The 24023-nt window shown below is 38.3% G+C and overlaps 1 protein-coding gene and 1 long non-coding RNA gene across 2 annotated transcripts in view; both read right to left on the bottom strand.

Annotated features, from left to right (window-relative positions):
• LOC131831192 (protein FAM170A-like) overlaps positions 1-24023 on the bottom strand; it is an 85400-nt gene that overhangs the window by 11661 nt on the left and 49716 nt on the right. The gene's annotated exons all lie outside the window — the stretch shown is intronic.
• Positions 7335-22429, bottom strand: LOC131832569 (uncharacterized). Its single transcript, XR_009354101.1, has 4 exons — positions 21108-22429; positions 18369-18422; positions 8401-8516; positions 7335-7850 (listed from the first exon to the last, which is right to left on the bottom strand). It is a non-coding gene; the product is annotated as an uncharacterized LOC131832569 (long non-coding RNA).

The following is a 24023-nucleotide window of genomic DNA, read 5'->3' as shown; positions in this document are numbered from 1 at the left end:
TACACGCACGCGTGCATGCGCACATGCACACACACACACACACCGATAAATCTTAAAGGATATAACAGACAAAATTCTTTGGTATTCTAAGAGAAGAAGCAAGTCACTTGTAAGGGCTTAACATTAAGCTGTCTTCACCATTCCATAAAGCAAAATCTATTACTTGAAAATAGTAGAGTAGATATTGAAAGAAAGAAGGTGTGAAATTGTGATATTATTTGTAGCCAAATTGTTCTCCAGTGCAAAAGCAACTGGCAGACATTGTCAAACGTGTGTCTTTTTTTTTTTTTTTTTTTTTTTTTTTTAGGGAATATGTGTGTTATCAGAGCCATTCCTGAAAAAGTCAACTCTGTGATAGAGCCATCTTAAAAGTGCCGTGAAAAAAGGACAAATGTAATACTCCGTGCCAAAAGGCAGTTGAATTTCGACAGCATACAACTCAGGGTGTAGGAGCGGAGCTGGAATTGATGGACACAGTTTTGTGATACACCTGCTTATGAAGAAAGTTTGGGTTTCAAGACCTTTAGGGACTGGTCTACACCTTCTGCCCCTGACTTTCAGCCATCCTTCTGGGTCTTACCATGTACTCCCGACACTGTCGAAATTCTGATGATACTTCTACATGACTATTTCTCATCTCTGTGCTTCTGTCCAAACACTTCTTCCCTTTTTGAAAATCCATACAACATCCGGGACATAATTTTACTGTATTTAGTATAGTATATGGTCAACTGTTCAACTTTAAAGTTTCCCAGGTCAGGAATTTCAAAGTATACATCTTCTGTACACTTAGTCTAACACAGTAATGAGTGCTCAGTATCCTCTTACGAATAAAAAAAAGCCACAAATAGATAATTATAAAATTTTAAGTGCAAGCAGAAATCCCAACACTGTATCATCTGTGAGTCTTAACTGAAAAGGCATTAAAAATATTCCTATGACAATGAAACCCAGCCAAACTGGAGATGGTGTTTTAAAAGTCCCTCAAATATTATGAATGTAACTGGGGAAGGGCAGTGGATCCATTAAATCCAAAATACAAAAATAAAACAAGTACAGAGATTACGGTTACGAAGTAAATGCAGATTTTAAATATGTTTACAAAACAGAAATAGCTACAAAATCTAAGAGGAAAGAGGTGAGTACAGATGTGTTACTTTCATCTTTAATGGCAGGATTAAATTGATACTATCTAAGAATGAAACTTAAAATTATACCGATCTCAGTATATTTTAACTCTTTACCTTTAATTATAAAGAGTTTTTAAAAAGAATGAATAAATTTGTGTTTATGAAACACATTTAAAGTTCAGCGCTGCTAGCTTCATTCCCATTTCATTTTTTGGTAAGTTCAAGTATAGTTAAGTTAAATATTTTAAATAATTGTATTGTAATTCAATTTCTACAAAATAGCTTCTGCTCCTCTTTCCATCCGTCCATTTACCTGCCCACTTGTACACAGACACAGATGAACATATTCAACTAGCTTGATATTCCACAGATGTTGAAAATGGTTACATTTTAGTAATATGGATTAATTTTTAAACTTACAATTTTCAAGAACTTTTGAATTCCCAGCTTAGTACGTAGTACTTATGCAAAAACACTAACTTCATCCTAAAAGTTAAAAAAAAAAATCATGTAAATCTGGGGAAAACAGTTTGCAAACTTTGGATAATTATGATTCCTTCCTCCTTTTGAAGTACTTTTGCTTAAGAATAAGTAATCACATCTTTCCAAGTTTCCAGGTTTTAAAGAAGTATAAAAGCCTTGATAAAGTTCTATGTGACTGCTCTCTTATAAATACAAGATGGAATTTATGTGATAATGGATTAGGTTGTACTTACGTGAAGTATCAACTAAAAGAAATCCGTGAAAGCACAGCAACATATTCAATAATGTTACTTACGTACTTAACCTGGTACAGGATCTAATGATCGTGAAATGCATATGAACCTAATTATGTAACTGATTGCCCCCTGAGGTACCCTGATCTGAAGACATTCTCACAGGTCAACACAGGTTATTTATTTATTTTTACCCAGACTCTCTAACATTGATAGTAATTCACAAATTCTTCTGAATGGACAGCTATAATTATACATAGAGTTGGGCGAGTCAATGATAAATTGCTTCCTACTGAATTTTTAATAGGAAAAAAATATCCTCCAGAAATAACATGTCCATCCAAATGTAAACCTTATAGAAGCTGGATCTATGATCAACCTTGTTAACTACTCTAACTCTAGTATCAGCAACAGTAGTAGACATTTGAGATTTACAGAACAAAAATATACATAAATCCATAAATGAGTAAAGATGAATTCAGATAACCAGAAGTGTGATGAGCTTTTCTCTGGCTTTAATTAACACAGCATGTGAAGAAACTATGTTTCCAGGCACGCCTGGGTAGCTCAGGTGTTAAGCTTCTGCCTTCTGCTCCAGTCGTGATCCCAGGGTCCTGGAACTGAGCCCCGCATCAGGCTCCCTGCTCAGCAAGAAGCCTGCATCTTCCTCTTCCACTCCCCCCTGCATGTGTTCATTGTGTCTCTGTCAAATAAGTAAATAAAATCTTTTGAAATAAAGAGAAACGTTTCTCATAATCAAACATATCTATTCTGACAAAGAATAGTTTAACTTTAAAACTCATTTATGTGCATAATTTCTTCTCAGAAAAGAAAGGATCTTAGTTATAATTTATCGACAGGAAAGGTTAAGAAAGCCTCCGACAGTTAAGCAATCTGGTCATGTGACTATTGAGTGTGCAAAGTCTTTCTGCTAAATTAACATGAAATTAAATTGGTTTCTTCTTGAACCAGGAGAAGCTGTGGTATGTTTTGAATGCTGCTCTAAACACAGTGTAAGCTTACTAGAGCCACTACTTAGCAGGTTAGTGCATGAGTGGAAATTTTGACTTAAGGAACCGGCTATGGGATTTTTTAACAATGCTTATCTTTTTTTTTTTTTTATTTTTAAGATTTTATTTATTTATTTGACAGATAACACAAGTAGGCAGAGAGACAGGCAGAGAGACAGGAGGAAGCAGGTTCCCTGCCAAGCAGAGAGCCCAATGTGGGGCTCCATTCCAGGACACCGAAATTATGACCCGGGCTGAAGGCAGAGGCTTTAACCCACTGAGCCACCCAGGCGCCGCAACAATGCTTATCTTTTTAACTCCCCAAAAGCAGATTTTAGAGGTCAAAAATATAGAGTAGAATGGCACTTTCCTGATGCCAGCTGTCAAGGGGAAATTTAAATAATAAATGTCACACCCTCCTGTTAACAAATCTCCCTACTGCTGCAAAGCTATCCAAGGAGAAGTACAGGGAGAGTACAAGGAAAAAAGAAAGCAAAAAAAAAAAAAAGGAAAAGGGACAAGTGAGGTTAATTTCTGTAATGGTCTTTCCTAAAATTTCCAGATTTATGACTGTGAGGCAGGGCAGTTTAAGAGCACAGGCTTGAAGTTGAGCTCACAGTGTGAATCCCAAATCTGTCACTTAGTACTTGTTGGAAGTTGAGTAAGCGAGTTGTACCTTCTGTGCCCTGATTTCTTCCTCTTAATATGGTGGCCATCTTATGGAGTTGAAGACTAAGTAATAAAAATCTTAATACACTTCCCGGATGATTGTTAACACTCGATAAATACGCATCAATAGCTAACTGTATGCTGAGTGTTTTTGTACAAGATGGGTATAAAAAATTGCAAATCTAAGTCAAAATGTCAAGATTTAGCACTGAGAGTTGGGCCAGTGCAAACTGAAGACATTTGAAATAGCTAACTTACTTGCAGCATTTACTCTGTGTAAATATTTTCACATCCTACTTAATTTTAATGATGCTAGTCATATAAGTCAATTTTCCTTCTCTCTTCTCCTTTATAAGTCCAAAAGGGCAATTCTCACTTGCCTTTGATAATCTGATGAAAGCGCTGCTTTTGTAAAATTCTCCTGAAAATTGGCATTGGGCTGCTTTGATAAATATGTTTCCACTTTCATTTAAATGCACTTTAAAATGGGTGCTCTGACTGATTAGATGCAAAAGTTACATGTTTTCTGGCAATGGCTGTCTTTCACTACCTGTGGTGATAAAATCATTTCTTCCTATGGTGATAAAAGGATACTTACCATTTCATTTGTCAAATTACCTGTAGTTAAGTTTCTTTATGGGAGTTTGCATAAAAGGAAAAAATAACGTTCTACAAGTTTTTAATAAACTAACCCAATCACTCCAAGAGAAAGTAGTTACTCACTGACAGATGGTTTGCAAACATAAATCTTTTCACAGAGGCATCGGTGCTAAATGCCTGGTGCCAACATTTGAGATTTCTTGAGGGATTTATTTTATTTTATTTTTTAAACTACATTTAAAAATAATTTTTATTGGTATAATTTATTACCTATATACCCATAATAAAAGTTTTTTTTTCCCATAATAACAGTTTATCTTAGTTTGGCTAACAGGCATAACTTAACAAAGGTCATCTATTTTCTATTTTATTTTAAATATTTTGTTTACTTGAGAGAGACAGAGAGAGAACAAGCAGTGGGGAGAGGCAAAGGGAGGAGAGAGGAGGACTCCCCGCTGAGCAGGGAGCCCAGTAAGAGGCTCCATCCCAGGACCCTGGGATCATGACCTAAGTTGAAGGTAGATGCTTAACCTAATGAACTACCCAGAGGCCCTAAAGTTGATCTGTTTTCAATTGCTATAATTTCCTACAAATAATTTTCTATTATTACTTTGTATTTATCTTGACATTTATTTTCAAGGCAAACACACTAGAGTTGAACCAGTGAAATGTATTTCATGATAAAAACAAATGAAAAATAGGAGACAATTATGAATCCAAAATCATTTCATTTTCATTACTGAAAATGAGTTTAAATATATACTTGGTTTGTGAAAGGCTTACATAAATGTAACTTGAACACACTTAAAAAAGAAAACAGAGACAAAACAAACTTATTTCCAGGACTACTCCAAAGAGGCTGAGTCAAATACATGTTTAAATAATAAGCTAGATCAAAAGAAATGAAATCTTGCCATTTGCAATGATGTCCCTGATGGGAAGAACTTGAGAGGCAATGTGGGGCGGGGGGGGGGGGCAGGTTGGGAGGTAGGGAAGGTAAAAATGAAACAAGATGGGATCCGGAGGGAGACAAGCCATAAGAGACTCAATCTCACAAAACAAACTGAAGGTTGCTGGGGGGAAGGGGAATAGGGAGAGGGTGGCTGGGTTATGGACACTGGTAGGGTATGTGCTATGGTGAGTGCTGTGAAATGTGTAAGCCTGATGATTCACAGACCTGTACCCCTGGGACTAATAATACATTATATGTTAATAAAAAATAAAAAATAAATTAAAGGTTAGTAAAAAAAAAATTTTAGAGGGAAATGTTCATAGAGAATTCACTAATCACTCATCAAATGTACATTCTTCCCCAAAAACAACAATTCTAATTTGTTATTCGAAAGAACAGCAACTCCTGCTTGCTTCCCATAAACCATGAGCTGCAATTGTTTATTTTTAAAGAGACAGATTCTTTTCTTGTTTTTTTAAAGATTTTATTTATTTGACAGACAGAGATCACAAGTAAGCAGAGAGGCAGGCAGAGAAAGAGGAGGAAGCAGGCTCCCTGCTGGGCAGAGAGCCCTATATGGGACCCTACCCCAGGACCCTGGGATCATGACCTGAATTGAAGGCAGAGGCTTTAACCCACTAAGCCACCCAGGTGCCCCTAAAGAGACAGATTCTTGAACTCAAGTTTATTTTGAGGACAAACTGCCATTTTGCTATTCAGAGCCAGTTTTTCCCCATAATGTCTTTCCAGAGCTCTTGGATCCTGAGAAAGAAGAGGAAAGCATGGATTCAGACTTCCTGTCTTCAATCCTTGAACAGTTTTTACCATTTCCTCTAACTCCATAGGCTTCAAGGATGTCTTTTTAGGGTAATGATTTTTGGGGCTTCTCTGTTCCTTAACTGAAGAATGGCAACCACTTTCCCTCTTTCGATATGAACAATAATTTTCCCAATGAAGAAGCCATCACCACTGTCAAATCACTATCCTCAGGCAGGAAAGATGGTAAAAATTTTTCTTCTTCATATCTTTCTTCCCCATCACTCCTACTGCTAACAGGGCTTTCAGACGTTCTCTCTCTCTTTTTTGTTTGTTTTTTGGTTGTTGTTGTTGTTCACTTAATGTTTTTATGTTGGGGTCAGCTGGTGTCTTCTAGAGTTCAGGGGGAACTACAAAGTCTTTTTCAGAAGGCAATGATGGAAAATTTGGAATGGGCACTCATTTGGGCCCAAGTTCCATCTTGGCTGTTTTTTTTTTTTTTTCTTTTAAATGATTTATTGGTTTGCCAATATTATGGCTTCTTTTCATGTTTGCTCATTTCAGATAATTACTTCACATCATCATTTACTTGTATCATAATCATAATCATTATGTTACTTGTCCTTAGAATAATTTTCTTCCAAAGCTTTCTTTAAGGACTTGACTTCAATAACATTCTGTATTGCATCTTTGAAGCTCTGACAGCAGCCTTTTCATATTTTATGAAAGCCAGTGAATCCTGCTGAAGATAAAACAGAACTTGGATTTTTAGATTTTTAGACAGATAATACCTTGAAGAAGAAAGACCTAGGCAATAAAGCAAACCTAAAGTTTATTTGGGGTTTTTAGGAATTTGAATCAGTGAGTCAGCAATTCAGAAGGAAAATTAAATGTGCTGCAAGGAGGGAGGAGAAAGAGTTTATAAAGGCAAAACCAAATGCTTGTGTAAGTTGTTTTGGAAAAATTATGACAGACATAGGCCAGGTTACTATGCTAACTGCTAGGCTGGAGTATGGCAAAATAAATCTCATTCTGAGAATACCAACAGGATATGCTATTTGTGGTTGGCAGTCTAAAAAGTTCATGTTCTATCCAAGTACGATTGAGCATAAGCCTAACCTGCTCAGGGCCCCCCGGCTCCAATATATGGCCTCTTGACATTTTTACTTCATTTTAGATGCTTCTGTTCACAATACCAATTCTACTCCCTTCATTTAACTGTCAAATACATAAAATGACTTTTAGTGTCAAAGTGGTAACTATTGTGAAAGTAGAAGATTCCAAATATCTATATTTTCTATGCTCCTTCCACTGTATCATAACTGCTGCTTAAGGATTCCTTTATATTGTCTAATTATTCATGGAGTTAATCATTTAAAAAAGAATAAAGAAAAGAAAGGAGGAGGAAGAAGAGCAGAAAGAGGAAAGGAAAGATTTCTTACTTTATTGCTTTCCCTCTGTAGTTGACCCTTGAAAAACATGAGTTGGAACTCCAAAGGTCTACTTTCACACAGATTTTTTTTATTAAAAGAGTACAGTATGTAAATGTATTTTCTCTTCCTTATAACTTTAATAACATTTACTTTTCTCTACCTCACTTTACTATAAGAATAGAGTAGAGAATACATCTAACATACAAAATCTGTGTTAACCAACTGTTCATGTTATTGGTAGGGCTTCTAGTCAACAGTGGGCAACTCGTAGGTAAGTTTTGGGGGAGTCAAGTTGTACACGTATTTTCCACTATGAAGAAGGGGTTGGTGTGCCCACGCTTGTGTTGTCTGAATGTCACCAGTACTAGGATTTCTTGATTTTCCTCGAATATCTAATATGCCTGAAGGTTCTAACCCAAGTATATTCTCTTTTTCTGAACTCTTCTGAAAATTCTTTGACTTCATTACTTCAAGCTGCCGGTTGTCACCTCCCACCTCCGTGAAGAGAGGTCTCCAGTGTGTATCTGCAGCCCTCTTCTGGCTTTAGCCACTCTTCAGATATCACTTTGGGAGAACAAGCAACACTGCAGATGTCAGACAGCAAAAGAAAACAAGAGTTACAAAGTGTCAGAAAAACACACTGAAGTCCAGGCATCAGGAAGGAAAATGTTATGGGGGTGGGGAGACTACTGCAATTAGAGAATGCACTGGCCATCTGATCCCTAAGTGTCTTAAAGGTCAGACAGAAAGGACATTTTTGGGGAGGAATAAACAAGACCACAAACAACCAGGTGTGGGGGAATGAACAGGTGGCATGATCAGACAGTTGAGCAAGGAATGCTTTTATGTATGTCCGTAAGCTTTCTCTTTGGTCCTCATTCTTGGGAGGGGCCATAAAAGAAGAGCTGTTTTATGTTCCACTGCCTTGGAGAACCTCAGGAGCAAGCCAGAGATCAGAGGGGAGGAGAAGAGTCCAGCTAAACTTTAGTGAAGTCACATGCCTGGGCATTTTGTTCAGGTCCATCAGTGAGAAGAAATAGGGCAGTTAATCTTTCCTGAGACAAAGAATGGGGATTTAGAATTGCTGTGTCTAGACTTGTCAAGGGTAATCGAGGGGAACACTGCAAAACTTACATCATGCAGAGAAGGGTGGTTCTTTGCATCAAGCTGTTTCCCAGAATGCAAAAAGGTAGGGGGATTTCTTAATCATTGCTGTTTTCCAGGAGTACAGAGATCAGCAAACTTGAACACTGCAAAAACAAAACCAGAACTTTCCTTTTACTTCATGAGGTATTATTTTACCTCATGACAATGCTTCCCCATCATACCTTCCCTGTTCTCATCAGTTCGATTACTGAGAGCTCAGCAGCTCTGTGACCAGAGTCCACTCAGAGCATTTCTGAAAGTGATTGCCCTTGAGCACATAGTACTCCACATTGATGCAGGTAAGGCTGCCATATGTGCTTAGGTAAGTGATGGGCATTTTTCCTCCTTCTCCACCATCATACTGTATCTAGAATAACCCTCAACTTGAGAAGGCTATTCCACATCTCCAGGAGAAGATTATATCCGTAAGAGTTTCTATCATCAGAAATCTCTCTTCCGTACACCATTCAGCATCCTCATACTGGTCCCTATTTGACTTCTTTCTGATCCAAATTCCTTATTTCCTAAAATCCCTTTCACTGTGTCTTCAGGACTGCCCCACCGATACCAACTCCCTATGCTGCTCCAACTTCCTCTCAGGGCATTCCCTGTCCATCACCTTGATGACACTACTCTCCCATGGCCTATCAAGTGGACACTGTTTTCTCCCCTACCCAGTGCCCCTTCAGCTTCAATCATGCCAAAGGGGCAGGTGAGAAATGAGAGAATTCTGTTGGTATTTATCAGGTTGATATTACATTTATAAATAAATTTATGGATAACTGATATCTTTTTGGTGTTAAATCCTACATATTTCAAAATATTGAAAGCAGTGGCGCCTGGGTGGCTCAGTGGGTTAAGCCTCTTCCTTCAGCTCAGGTCATGATCTCAGGGTCCTGGGATCAAGCCCCCCATCGGGCTCTCTGCTCCCCCCCCAACCCTCGCCTGCCTCTCTCAGCCTACTTGTGATCTCTGCCTGTCAAATAAATAAACAAACTCTTAAAAAAAAAAAAAAAGATCAGGAGACTCCTCCCATGGTGAGATCCTTCTGAGGAAACCATTGGTTATTTGCTAATCTATGTTACATAACCAGGAAAATGTTATCTGAACTATACATTATATCTCATCTACTTAATTCTCACAACTTGAATATTTTAGTTGCAAGACATTCTGACTGAAATATTATCAATACTATATGATATTATTGTCACATGTCTTCTCTTTGGAGCTAAAAGTGCCTTGCAGACAGAAACTTCCTGCCATTCTCTCCATACACTGTCAGAGAAGAGATCAACGGCCAAAGGAAGGGCCAAGAACGTGATGGGTGAGAGACTCCCAAGCTACAAAATCCAAAGAGGTGGTTCCTCTTGGAATTCTGGCAAGTCCAACTCTTCTTGATTTGTGTGTCTGAGGTGCCTCACTCTAATTCTAGCTATGAAAAAGGTGTGGAGAGAAAAGCGTGTCCATAGAGGTGACACCAAAAAGAGGAACCAAGATATGAAAATATAACACCTCTACTTCAATTGAGTGTTTTAACATTTAACAGGCCGCTTGCCAAACATCTACTCACCCACTCAACTGTAAATCAAGATGGTTTCCAGGAAATCCAACTCACCTGAGATTTTGGTCCTAGACATTTTAACCTATCTAGCCTACTGAGTTAAAGAAATTAAAACTAAGTTAGGAAGTTATAAGTGGAAATACCAACTTTCTAATCTCTTGAAACTAGCTATGCATGAAACATTGCAAAGCGTATGCATGAAACATTGCAAACACTCACTGGAAGTGTCTGAATTCTGACCCTGGGACTTTTGTTTTCATACAACTGCATGGTTTCAACTTGTGATCGTATGTGATCATGTCTAATGGTGGATGACACTGAGAGCAGAGCCCAGGGATAAAAGAGACCAGAATACTAATGGTGAATCTGGCAATATACTGTGTGTAACCTTTAGTAAAATCTAATATTCTCTGGGAATCAGCTTGTTCTCTAATTAAAGGGTTGAGAAAATAATCTCTGAGGTTTATTCTGACTTGAAAGTTCTTTGAAATCTTGGCCATTCCATGTGATTTCAGTCATATGACTGACACAATCACTTTTCCTCAAATTCTTCAGGGGAAGCACTATTTTTCCTGTCCTTACCCAAGATGTAATGGTTAGGGTTACCTATAGGCCTTCCAAAGGCACGGCCATGATAATACTTCAGAGCCCTAGTAATTTAAATTCAAATATGCATCATTCCTACAATAATCTTTAGAAAAGCAAGCCATTAGCATTCTAGTGCTTCATCCTGTTTTATGAAACTTGTCCCCATATGATAAAACTTGCAAAGAAAAAGATAGTTTGCATTGGTTATTAAATAATTTTCCTGCTCTTTATTTATAAGATCTGACTGGAAATAATTGGAATCAACAGCAAAGACTATTAAGTGCATAAAGCAAAGTGTTATCTCTATTCTCCTGAAGCTGCTTCAAAAAATTGAAGCAGAAGGAAAACTTCCAGACTCTTTCTATGAAGCCAGCATTACCCTGATCCCTAAACCAGGCAAAGACCCTACCAAAAAGGAGAATTTCAGACCAAAATCACTGATGAATATGGATGCCAAGATTCTCAACAAGATCCTAGCAAACAGGATCCAACAGTACATTAAAAAGATTATCCATCATGAACAGGTGGGATTCATCCCTGGGCTACCAGGAAGGTTCAACATTCACAAATCAATCAATGTGATAGAGCAAATTAATAAGAGAATAGAGAAGAACCACATAGTCCTCTCCATTGATGCAGAAAAAGCATTTGACAAAATCCAGCATCCATTCCTGATTAAAACACTTCAATGTATAGGGACAGAGGGAACATATCTGAACTTCATAACACCTATCTATGAAAGACCCACAGCAAATATCATCCTCAATGGGATGACTGCAGCCTTCCCGTTGAGATCAGGAACACGACAAGGATGCCCACTCTCACCATTCTTGTTCAACATAGTATTAGAAGTCCGAGCAACAGCAATCAGACAACAAAGAGAAATAAAGGTATCCAATTGGCAATGAAGAAGTCAAACTCTCTTTGCAGATGACATGATTCTTTATATGGAAAACCCAAAAGACTCCACCCCCCAACTATTAGAACTCATATAGCAATTCAGCAACGTGGCAGGATACAAAGTCAATGTACAGAAATCAGTGGCTTTCTTATACACTAACAATGAAAATACAGAAAGGGAAATTAGAGAATCGATTCCATTTACTATAGCACCAAGAACCATAAGATACCTGGGAATAAACCTAACCAAAGAGGTAAAGGATCTGTACTCAAGGAACTACAGAACACTCATGAAAGAAGTTGAAGAAGACACAACAAGACAGAAGACCATTCCATGCTCTTGGATCGGAAGAATAAACATTGTTAAAATGTCTATACTGCCTAGAGAAATCTATACTTTTAATGCCATTCCGATCAAAATTCCACTGGCATTTTTCAAAGAGCTGGAACAAACAATCCTAGAATGTGTATGGAATCAGAAGAGACCCAGAATCACTAAGGAAATGTTGAAAAACAAAAATAAAACTGGGGGCATCACGTTACCTGATTTCAAGCTTTAGTACAAAGCTGGGATCACCAAGACAGCATGGTATTGGCATAAAAACAGACACATAGACCAGTGGAACAGAGTAAAGAGCCCAGATATGGACCCTCAACTCTATGGTCAAATAATCTTTGACAAAACAGGAAAAAAAAATACAGTGGAAAAAAGACCGTCTCTTCAATAAATGGTGCTGGGAAAACTGGACAGCTATATGTAGAAGAAAGAAACTCGAACATTCTCTTACACCATACACAAAGATAAACTCAAAATGGATAAAAGAACTCAAGGTGAGATAGGAATCCATCAGAATCCTAGAGGAGAACATAGGCAGTAACCTCTTCGATATCAGCCACAGCAACTTCTTTCAAGATATATCTTGAAAGGCAAAGGAAACAAAAGTGAAGATGAACTTTTGGGACTTCATCAAGATCAAAAGCTTCTGCACAGCAAAGGAAAACAGTCAACAAAACAAAGAGGCAACCCATGGAATGGGAGAAGATATTTTCAAATGACAGTACAGACAATGTACTGATACACTGGTATCCAGGATCTATAAAGAACTCCTCAAACCCAACACACACAAAACAGACAATCATATCAAAAAATGGGCCGAAGATATGAACAGTCACTTCTCCAATGAAGACATACAAATAGCTATCAGACACATGAAAAAATGCTCATCATCACTAGTCATCAGGGAGATTCAAATTAAAACCACATTGAGATACCACCTTACACCAGTTAGAATGGCCAAAATTAGCAAGACAGGAAACAACATGTGTTGGAGAGGATGTGGAGAAAGATGAACCCTCTTACACTGTTGGTGGGAATGTAAGTTGGTACAGCCACTTTGGAGAACAGTGTGAAGATTCCTCAAGAAATTAAAAATAGAGCTTCCCTATGATCTTGCAATTACACTATTGGGTATTTACCCTAATGATACAGATGTAGTGAAAAGAAGAGCCATCTGTACCCCAATGTTTATAGCAGCAATGGCTACAGTCGCCAAACTGGAAAGAACCAAGATGCCCTTCAGTGGACGAATGGATAAGGAAGATGTGGTCCATATACACTATGGAGTATTATGCCTCCATCAGAAAGGATAAATACCCACCTTTTGTAGAAGCATGGATGGGACTGGAAGAGATTATGCTGAGTGAAATCAGTCAAGCAGAGAGAGTCAATTATCATATGGTTTCACCTATTTGTGGAGCATAACAAATAACATGAAGGACAAGGGAGGATGGATAGGAGAAGGGAGTTCAGGGAAATTGGAAGGGGAGGTGAACCATGATAGACTATGGACTCTGAAAAACAATCTGAGGGTACTGAAGGGTCAGGGGGTAGGAGGTTGGGGGAACCAGGTGGTGGGTATTAGGGAGGGCACATATTGCATAGAGCACTGGGTGTGGTACAAAAACAGTGAATACTGTTATGCTGAAAAGAAATTTAAAAAAAATCTTAAAAAGAAAACTACTTTTAGGCAAAGAGAGATTACAGAAGATTATCACTGAAAAGTCTTATGTCTAGGATTTAGACAGCTGGAAAGAATATTGTGTTCCCCAAAAAAATAAATACAATAAATAAATAAATAAGAAAAAAGTGGTGAAAAACTTTTTTAAAAATCCTAATTTTTCTCAAACCTGTCAGAAAGATGAATTTGCAAGGTAATCCTAGAGCCTAAAATTCAAGGGAAGACAGATCCTTCCTCAGAGTGATGGGATATAATCTTTGACTCACCTGTGGCACAACAAGGGAGGAAGAAATTCAAGTATCATACAAGTAGGTTGTAAGATTATAAGAATCCATGTAAATTTATTTTAATTGTTCTATCAGTCAGCATCCTCCAGAGAATCAGAAGCAATCGGCAAGTGAGAAGGAGAAAAGACAGAGAGAAAATTTAAGGAGTTGGCTCACACATTTACAGAGACTGGCAAGTCTGGAATCTGTAGGATAAACCAGCCAGATGGAAACACAGGGAAGAACTGATATTTTAGGTCACTACAAAGGCCTCTGATGGCAGAACTCTCCCAGCTCAGAAGATGTCAGACTTTTGTTTTATTCGGGCCTTCCACTGATTGGATGAGGCCAAGCCATACAGTAGAAGGCAACTGGCCTTACACATAGTTCACCCATTTAAATGTGAAGCTTGCCGAAAAACACTCTCACAGAAACATCCAGAGGAACACTTGACCACATATGTGGGCACTGTGGCCCAGACAAGTTGACATATAAAATTACCCATCCTGATGGGGCACCTGGATGGCTCAGTGGGTTAAGCCTCTTTCTTTGGCTCAGGTCATGATCTCAGGGTCCTGGGATGGAGCCTCATATTGGGCTCTCTGCTCAGCTGGGAGTCTGCCTCTCCCTCTTTCTCTGCCTGCCTCTCTATCTACTTGTGATCTCTCTATCAAGTAAATTTTGAAAAACAATTACCCATCATGATAGCTAAAGCCAGAATGTGGGTTAGCAGGAGAGAAAAGAACCCTGGGAAGCTGTAAGCACAAGCAATTTTGTTCCTACTCTCTTCCAATGACCTCCATTGGTGCTCATGCACAAGACCAGGGGCAAAGTGGGAGGCTGAGGAGATCCTTCCTTGATGGGCAGGACTAGAGGAATAAAGAGATGATCATGGTGAAAAAAGCCTAAAGCTCCAAGCCTAAAAGTCTTGATGAAATAAAATTCTAAAACACCTTAAACATCAAAGGAAATTCTACTACCCTGGGGACTTTTCATTATGGCTAAAAAAGTAAAAGAGAAAATCCTACTCCTGACAGGGGGCAACACACATTCATGCATCCAGAATTCCATACAGTAGCATCCCATACCAATCCCATATGTACTCATGAGGAAAGGCAGAAAAAATGTTCCAGCAAAAAACCTGCAAAATATACAAGGCAGAGGCTGGCTGGCATAGGGACAAGGAGCAGGATCACAGAGGAAACTCCACCCTTGAGAGCCAGGGACATGAAGCCCACTTAGGACTAAGGCTGGATCAGGAGAAGACACAACACCAGCAGGGTAAAAATAGCCAGACATGCAATAACATTTCTGGAGGAGAGGAAAAAATGTGAAGAGATACTCACGCCATGGCACAAGAAAAAATGAAGCCCAAGGGTACAAGAAAATCTCAAGAAAAACTTGGGGCACCTGGGTGGTTCAGATGGGTTAAGCATCTGCTTTGGGCTCAGGTCATGATCTCTGGGTCCTGGGTTTGAGCCCTGTGTCAGGTTCCTGGCTCAGCAGAGAGTCTACTTCTCTCTCTCCCTCTGCTTCTCTCCCCTGCTCATGTTCTCTCTGTGTCTCTCTGTCTCAAATGAATAAATAAATAAATAAATAAAATTTTAAAACGAAAGAAAATCTCTCCAGCACACCAGATTCAACATAAACACAAGGAAACAGTAGAGCAATTTGACTCTAGTCTTGCATCAAGAGTAAATATAGCAACAAAAATTCCAAATTCAGCTCACCTCCTGACTCTATAGACCCAACACCTTATACTAAGGATACAGCAGAAGACACCTACACATTTCCAGGCCTAAATCTCATTTCTCTCTGTCCATTCTTACTATACATTATATCCATAGCTTAATAAAAAATTAGGAGATGTACACACAGCAAACAACTCACTGTCAAGAGATACAAAAGTCAGTAGAATTGGGCTCAGAGATTACTCAAATGTTCAATAGTAGAGAATGGTAGAGAGGAAGGAAAAAAAAAGTATAAGAAGCGATTTTTAGTAACTGAAATCCAGGCACAAGCCGTCAGATTTTAAGGGAACTTTACATGCACAGCATAATGAATTTGAAACAACCCAATCCTAGGTTCATCCTAATAAAACTCAGAATGCCAAGTATGAATTAAAATGTATACAATCATCTAAAAAGAAAAATGAGTTTACCTTTCCAAGGATAAAAATAAGATTTGCGTTTTCCATCAGCATTACTGGAAACTAGAAAATGTAGCAATGTCTTTAAAATTCAGAAAAAAAAGAGATTTTGAATCTAGAACTCTACATTCAAAATATCAGATTTGATTTTGAAAGCAATAGGCAGACATTTACAGCTAAAAAACTGTAAGAGGACCTGAAGGAATATCCAAGAAAAATGTCCTTCTTTTTAAAAGATTTTATTTATTTATCTGGCAGATAGAGATCACAAGCAGGTGGAGAGGCAGGCAGAGAGAGAGGGGGAAGCAGGCTCCCTGCTGAGCAGAGAGCCCGATGTGGGGCTCCATCCCAGAACCCTGAGATCATAACCTGAGCTAAAGGCAGAGGCCTCAACCCACTAAGCTACCCAGGCACCTGAAGAAAAATGTTTTAAAACATGATCATTTTTTCCCATGTTGACAGAGGAATCCAATTCAAACAGACCAAATAATAAGTATGATTAAAATGTTGCATGTCCTAAATTATAATTGTATTTTAATTAGATCACTAGGTGATCTGTATGCATGTCAAAGCTTGATGAACATTGGTGTGAGTGCTTTAAATGGCTAGTTTACCATATCACAAGTCAATTGGTAAACTCAAAAGTTGACAAATCAAGAAGTCAAGGTTCAAGAATGACATTTAGGATCACAGGCAGAGGGAGTAACAAGCTGAGCTAAAAATAGAATTTTTTTTTTTAAGAAAAGAGACAGCTATTACCTCTAAAAAGCAAGAGTATAGGGTGAAGTAGAGGTAAATCTTTACTTTTCAGATTCCATTATGGGTAGAGTTTGTGTTTAAATGTTATTTTTATAGCTATTATAAAGATCAAGGAGTGGGAACCCCAATGATTATACAATATTCATAGTTGCAGAGCTGTTCTAAACCTGTTAACTATTTAATTTGTTTACTTAAATTTGGTGTAATAGACCAGATAATCGTTACATTCAAATCAAGTTTACACAAAATAAACCATATTAAAATGAAGCATAGTATAAGATTTACAACTATAGTCAAAGTTCTATTTGTTTTTAAAGTATTCAATACAATAAAATTCCATTTCAGTTCAACAAAAGTCTTTGACGGTTTCTTAGATTTGATGGGAACAGAATTAGACTTGGAAATGTTTGCCTTTGGGAATAAAAACAATTATTGTTGAAAAATAGCTATTCATTGTTTATATCACAACGTAATAAAGTTCCAAATAATAGACCATTATTTCCATATATTCATAAATTGCAAGTAGTAGCTATCACCCATGAATCCATGTTTAAACCAGAGCAGATCTAAGATGAGATTAATCCCAATGCTCTGCTCTAAACCCTAGAAGGAATTAACCATTTTCTTGTCTTTATTGTTGAAATAAACCCACGCTATTCATAATTTCCTGGAGTGAAAAGTACAAACAACTACTTTTCATTAGTCAGCTGTGCTATGGTAATCAACAACCTCCAAATCTCAATAGGTTCAGAATGCTATACTAATAGAAACCCATCCCAACCCAACACCTGCTTATGGGGAAATGTACTCAAGGATGATTTTACGGAAACAGACATTTATTCCTCACTGCTGTTTAACGTTAGCAGCTATGGGTCTCTGCTTCTCAGGTCCTTTTTTTTTAAAGATTTTATTTATTTATATGACAGACAGAGATCACAAGTAGGCAGAGAGGCAGGCAGAGAGAGAGAGGAGGAAGCAGGCTCCCCGCTGAGCAGAGAGCCCAATGCGGGGCTTGATCTCAGGACCCTGAGATCATGACCTGAGCTGAAGGCAGAAGCTAAACCCACTGAGCCCCCCAGGTGCCCCTTCTCAGGTCCTTTTATTCAAGGGCCCAGGGTGAAGGTGAGACGTCTACCTGGGACATATAGTTCGCAGAGAAAGGGGGGATAATAACCAGAGAATTGGCAGAAACAGACACAACAGCCATTGAAGATTTGTGCTTCGATGTGATATATTTAACTTCTGATCACACTCCCTTGGCCAAAAGGCCAATGTCTGTGGGGAAGGAATCTCAATTTCAGCAGGACACACAGCAATTTGCATAGAAATGGATAGGAACCAGGACACCTGATTGGTGCTATCACAGTCAGTTTAGTGTCCAACTCTTGCTTTCTACTCAGATCATGATCTCAGGGTCCTGAGATCGAGACCTGTGTTGGGCTCCATGATCAGTGCAGAATCTGCTGCAGATTCTCTCTCCCTCTCCCTGCCCCTCCCCCCCTTTACTCTCCCTTACTCCCTTATTTTATTTGAGAGAGAGAGCCCCAAAGCTCTCTCTCTCAAATAATTAAACCTTAAAAAAAATAAAAAAGAAACAGGTAGGAATAATCTTCTTCCACAACAGAGAAGTAAATTTTGGGAAACATTAATATTCTGTAATCCCTTTCTTTTCCTTTAACATGCATGCTCACCCAAGAGATGTTCTGAGGTCATACCTTAGATGATGGAGTATTCCACAGAGGGTTGGGAAAGCTGCAGGTATTGAATTCCTGTAGAAAGTATGGCTGAGTAAATTGAATAATGAAACATTTTTAATCTTAACTTGACAAAAATCCTGCATTTTTTGTTAAACTGATGCCATCCCAATTTATCATTTAACTATATGATGAAATAATGGATTTATGAAGATTTTCATATGGCATATTTCAAAGGACAATAAAAAACAAGAAATATAGGACATGTTTCAATTAATCAGGGGTTAAACTGGGATCCAAATTTGACATGAGTTGAGTTCTAAATATCAAATTTTCAGTTGAGGTGAGAGAGCTTTTTAATTCCCATCAGATCTGTGCAAAATAGAGAGCTCAGGAAAGAATTTTCTATGAAACATTAGCATTTGTCAGACTATGTGATTTTTTCCCATTTATATGCAGAATATATGCTAGCTAGAATGCAGAGTCTAAAACTTTGTCAATATCATTCTGCCACATTTATTAGTTAAGTTGCCCTCTACCTCTTATCCAAAAAGCTATCGTCTTCAATCAACAGATTGTCTGATGGTAAAATTCTGACAGTAATGAACTAGTGATACAAAGGGTAAATACTTTCACCTGGATAGAGGATAGAAAATGGGGATAAAAAATTGCTACTTGATGGTTTTTATTATAAAATTCAAAGCTTAAAGTGTTGCTGTTTTTATACACCCCCGCCACACACTAATACTGAGAAGGTACTGATTGCTCTATATAAGCAGTAAACCTCTAGGGATAAAACTGTACCCTATTGATAGAAGTGAATAGTCACTTCTATTTTTTTTTTTTTTTACTATTTTGTATTCACACACAAAGCTGTACAGTAAGGAAAATACCCCCTTCTTCTTGAATTTTAAGGCAAAATACTAAATAGATGTAAGCTTTCCAATGTAAAAACATTGATACAGAGCTAATTTCATTTTCTTCATCATCATGGATATTATAATAGATGAAATTAACCTCATGTAGAAATATAAAATATATCTCCACCCATGGGGTTTCGGATAGGGATGTACCAAAGTTTTGGAGGCACTAGAAAATAGGGCAGTAAAAATAACACTGTAACTTTTGCCAACTCTATTTCATTTTGTAAAAATCCAGTTCATATATATAGACAACTCTTAAAAAGTTTCTGGCATGAGGAGTTACAAACAGTCCTATATTTGAATCTCAGCTGTGTCACTCTGGGGAAGTCAATTAAGCTGTCTGAGCTTCATGTATTAAGTGTGGAAACAAAGACATACCTTGACATATTTTAAGAATTAGAGAGAATGCATAGCATAGTTTTTAAGCACAATTCCACACAAGTGGAATTCAATTTTTGCAAGTCTTCATTGTTGTGATGGTTGTTTTTAATGTTTATTAATATGTAAAAGAATGAAAACTTCAAGAAGCTACTCTGGTGCTAATTTTAGAGTCCGTTCAAAATATTTTGGGAGTATGCTATAGACAGGGCAATGTGTTAAAGGCTAGGAGAGATACAAAAAAAAAAAAAAAAGGTTGTTGGGGGGACAGGCTTCTTTATTATCTGTTGTAAATGTGAGATTGAAAAGCAAGAAGATGACTTAGCTAGGAAAAAAAAAGGGGTTATTTGGTTATCACTTCTGTGATTGAATAAAAAGGAGAGTTCTGTGCATTCTGGATGTTTCAGCAGGCGTGAGAGAAGCAGCAGTCTTTCTCAGGGCTTCTTTTTGATCATAGAAGATGTGGTACAATGAGAAATAGATACCTGGTCTTTCTCCCTAGTTCCTGACACAGAGCTCTCAAATCCTACATAATTTCCTAAGTCACAGGAGCACCTAATCTAAGACAACCCTCAGTGGGACCCTAGATGGCTTTGGGATAGGGCCTGGTCACCAGAAAGACCAAAGCCTGGTCTGAGGCTTTCAGTCCTATCTCTCAGTCTCTGGAGAAGGGAGAGAGAGAGGGGAGGTTTAGTTGGCACCTATGGTCCCTGGTTTAATTCATCATGTCTATGTAGTGCAAACTCCAGAACATACACTACATGACCAGGTTTGCAGAGTTTCCAGGTTAGTCAACATATGGAAGGGCTGGCAGGGTGCAACCCTCCCTTCCCATACACCTTGCCCTATACATCTCTTCCATCTGACTTTCTGAGTTGTATCCTTTATAATAAATCAGTAATAGCTTGATAATTCTTTAGAATATCAGTAATAATAAATAAAGGGCTTTCCTGAGATCTGTTAACTGTTCTAGCACATATCAAACCTGAGGCAGGGTGACAAGAACTCCCAATCTTGGGGGAGGAGTCAAGATGGCAGAGAAGTAGCAGGAAATCAGCTAGATAGCTTATCTAAAGATTGCAAACACCCACAAATCCAAAGGGAGATCAAAGAGAAGAAGAACAGCAATTCTAGAAACAGAAAATCAACCACTTTCTGAAAGGTAGGACTGGTGGAGAAGTCAATCCAAAGCGAGGTGAAGATAGACCGCGGAGGGAAGGGCCAGCTCCCGGCAAGCAGCGGAGCAACGGAGCACAAAATCAGGAAGTCTGTTCCGCTGAGGGACATCACTCCACAGGCTAAACCGGGGTGAAGACCATGCAGGGTCAGCAAGGCCTCAGGTCCCGCAAGGCCACAGAAGGACCGGGGGTGTCTGAGTGTTGCAGAGCTTGCAGGTATTAGAACCGAGAAGCTGGTTACAGAGACAGAGCCGAGGAGTGAGCTCTCAGCTCAGGGTTACCTTGAAACGGTCGCAGGCTTGGTGAGCTCTGAGTGCGGCCAGAAGCCAGGGAGATGGGAGTAATTGGGCGCTATTCTCTGAAGGTGCATTGAAGAGTGGGGCCCTGAGCACTCAGCTCCTCTGGGCTGGAGACTGGGAGGCCGCCATTTCCATTCCCATCCTCTGGAACTCTTCGGAAAGCATTCAGGGAACAAAAGCTCCTGAAAGCAAACCCAAGCAGATTACTCAGCCCGGCCCCTGGTAAGGGCTGTGCAATTCTGCCTGGGGAAAAGACACATGAGAATCACTACAACAGGCCCCTCATCTAAAAGATCAACAAGAAATCCAGGCAGGACCAAGTTCACCTACCAAGGAGTGCAGTTTCAATACAAGGAGAACAGCGGAATTCCAGAGGAGGAGAAAGCAAAGCACGGAACTCATGATTTTTTAGTCTTGCAGTTAATTTAAATTTTTTTTCTTTTTCAATTTTTTTTTCTCCTTCTAAATTTTTTTTAACTTTTAACCTTTTCTTTTTTAACGTTTTTCAAATGGTTTATCATATATATATATATATATATATATATATATATATAAATATATATATTTCTTTTTTTATTTTTCTTTATTCATTTTCTTTTTTTAATTGTTTCTTTGTTTTTTTTTTTTTTTCTGAACCTCTTTTTATCCCTTTTCTCCCACCAAGGATTTGGGATCTCTTATGATTTGGTTAAAGCATATTTTTCTGGGGACTTTCCCACCCTTTTAGTATTTTACTTGCACCTTCATATACTCTTATCTGGACAAAATGACAAGGCAGAAAAATGAACCACAAAAAAAAGAACAAGAGGCAGTACCGAAGGATAGGGACCTAATCAATACAGATATTGGTAATATGTCAGATCTAGAGTTCAGAATGATGATTCTCAAGGTTCTAGCCGGGCTCGAAAAAGGTATGGGAGATAGTAGAGAAACCCTCTTGGGAGATATAAAAGCCCTTTCTGGAGAAATAAAAGAACTAAAATCTAACCAAGCTGAAATCAAAAAGGCTACTAATGAGTGCAATAAAAAATGGAGGCTCTCATTGATAGCATAAATGAGGCAGAAGAAAGAATTCGTGATATAGAAGACCAAATGACAGAGAATTAAGAAGCTGAGCAAAAGAGGGACAAACAGCTACTGGACTATGAAGGGAGAATTTGAGATAAGTGACACCATAAGACAAAACAACATTAGAATAATTGGGATTCCAGAAGAAGAAGATGGAGAGAGGGGAGCAGAAGGTATACTAGAGAGAATTATTGGGGAGAATTTCCCAATTATTGCAAAGGGAACAAGCATCAAAATCCAGGAGGCACAGAGAATGCCCCTCAAAATCAATACGAATAGGTCCACACCCCTTCACCTAATAGTAAAATTTACAAGTCTTAGTGACAAAGAGAAAATCCTGAAAGCAGCCCAGGAAAAGAAGTCTGTAACATACAATGGTAAAAATATTAGATTGGCAGCAAACTTATCCACAGAGACCTGGCAGGCCAGATCCACAGAGACCTGGCAGGCCAGAAAGAGCTGGCATGATATATTCAGAGCACTAAATGAGAAAAACATGCAGCCAAGAATACTATATCCAGCTAGGCTATCACTGAAAATAGAAGGAGAGATAAAAAGCTTCCAGGACAAACAATAACTGAAAGAATTTGCAAACGCCAAACCAGCTCTACAGGAAATACTGAAAGGGGGCCTCTAAGCAAAGAGAGAGCCTAAAAGTAGTAGATCAGAAAGGAACAGAGACCATATACAGTAACAGTCATTTTACAGGCAATACAATGGCACTAAATTCATATCTCTCAATAGTTACCCTGAATGTTAATGGGGTAAATGCCCCAATCAAAAGACACAGGGTATCAGAATGGATAAAAAAACAAAACCCATCTATATGTTGCCTCCAAGAAACACTTTTTAGACCCGAAGACACCTCCAGATTTAAAGTGAGGGGGTGGAAAAGAATTTACCATGCTAATGGACATCAGAAGAAAGCAGGAGTGCAATCCTTACATCAGATCAATTAGATTTTAAGCCAAACAGTATAATAAGAGATGAGAAAGGACACTATATCATACTCAAAGGATATGTCCAACAAGAAGATCTAACAATTTTAAATATCTATGCCTCCAACGTGGGAGCAGCCAACTATATAAACCAATTAATAACAAAACCAAAGAAACACATCAACAATAATACAATAACAGTAGGGAACTTTAACACTCCCCTCACTGAAATGGACAGATCATCCAAGCAAAAGATCAACAAGGAAATAAAGGTCTTAAATGACACACTGGTCCAGGTGGACATCACAGATACATTCAGAACATTTCATCCCAAAGCAACAGAATACACATTCTTCTCTAGTGCACATGGAACATTCACCAGAATAGATCACATCCTGGGTCCTAAATCAGGTCTCAACTGGTATCAAAAGATTGGGATCATTCCCTGCATATTTTCAGAACACATTGCTCTGAAGCTAGAACTCAACCACCAGAGGAAGTATGGAAAGAACCCCAATACATGGAGACTAAACAGCACCCTTTTAAAGAATGAATGGGTCAACCAGGAAACTAAAGAAGAATTGAAAAAATTCATGGAAACAAATGATAATGAAAACACAACAGTTCAAAATCTGTGGGACACAGCAAAGGCAGTCCTGAGAGGAAAATATATAGCGGTACAAACATTTCAAAGAAACAAGAAAGGTCTCAAGAAAACAACCTAACCCTTAACCTAAAGAAGCTGGAGAAAGAACAAGAAAGAAACCCTAAACCCAGCAGGAGAAGAGAAATCATAAAGATCAGAGCAGAAATCAATGAAATAGAAACCAAAAAAACAATAGAACAAATCAATGAAACTAGGAGCTGGTGCTTTGAAACAATTAATAAGATT

The sequence above is a fragment of the Mustela lutreola genome, chromosome 5, assembly GCF_030435805.1.
Source record: "Mustela lutreola isolate mMusLut2 chromosome 5, mMusLut2.pri, whole genome shotgun sequence".
NCBI lineage: Eukaryota > Metazoa > Chordata > Mammalia > Carnivora > Mustelidae > Mustela > Mustela lutreola.
This window is presented reverse-complemented; position numbering and strand designations above follow the sequence as displayed.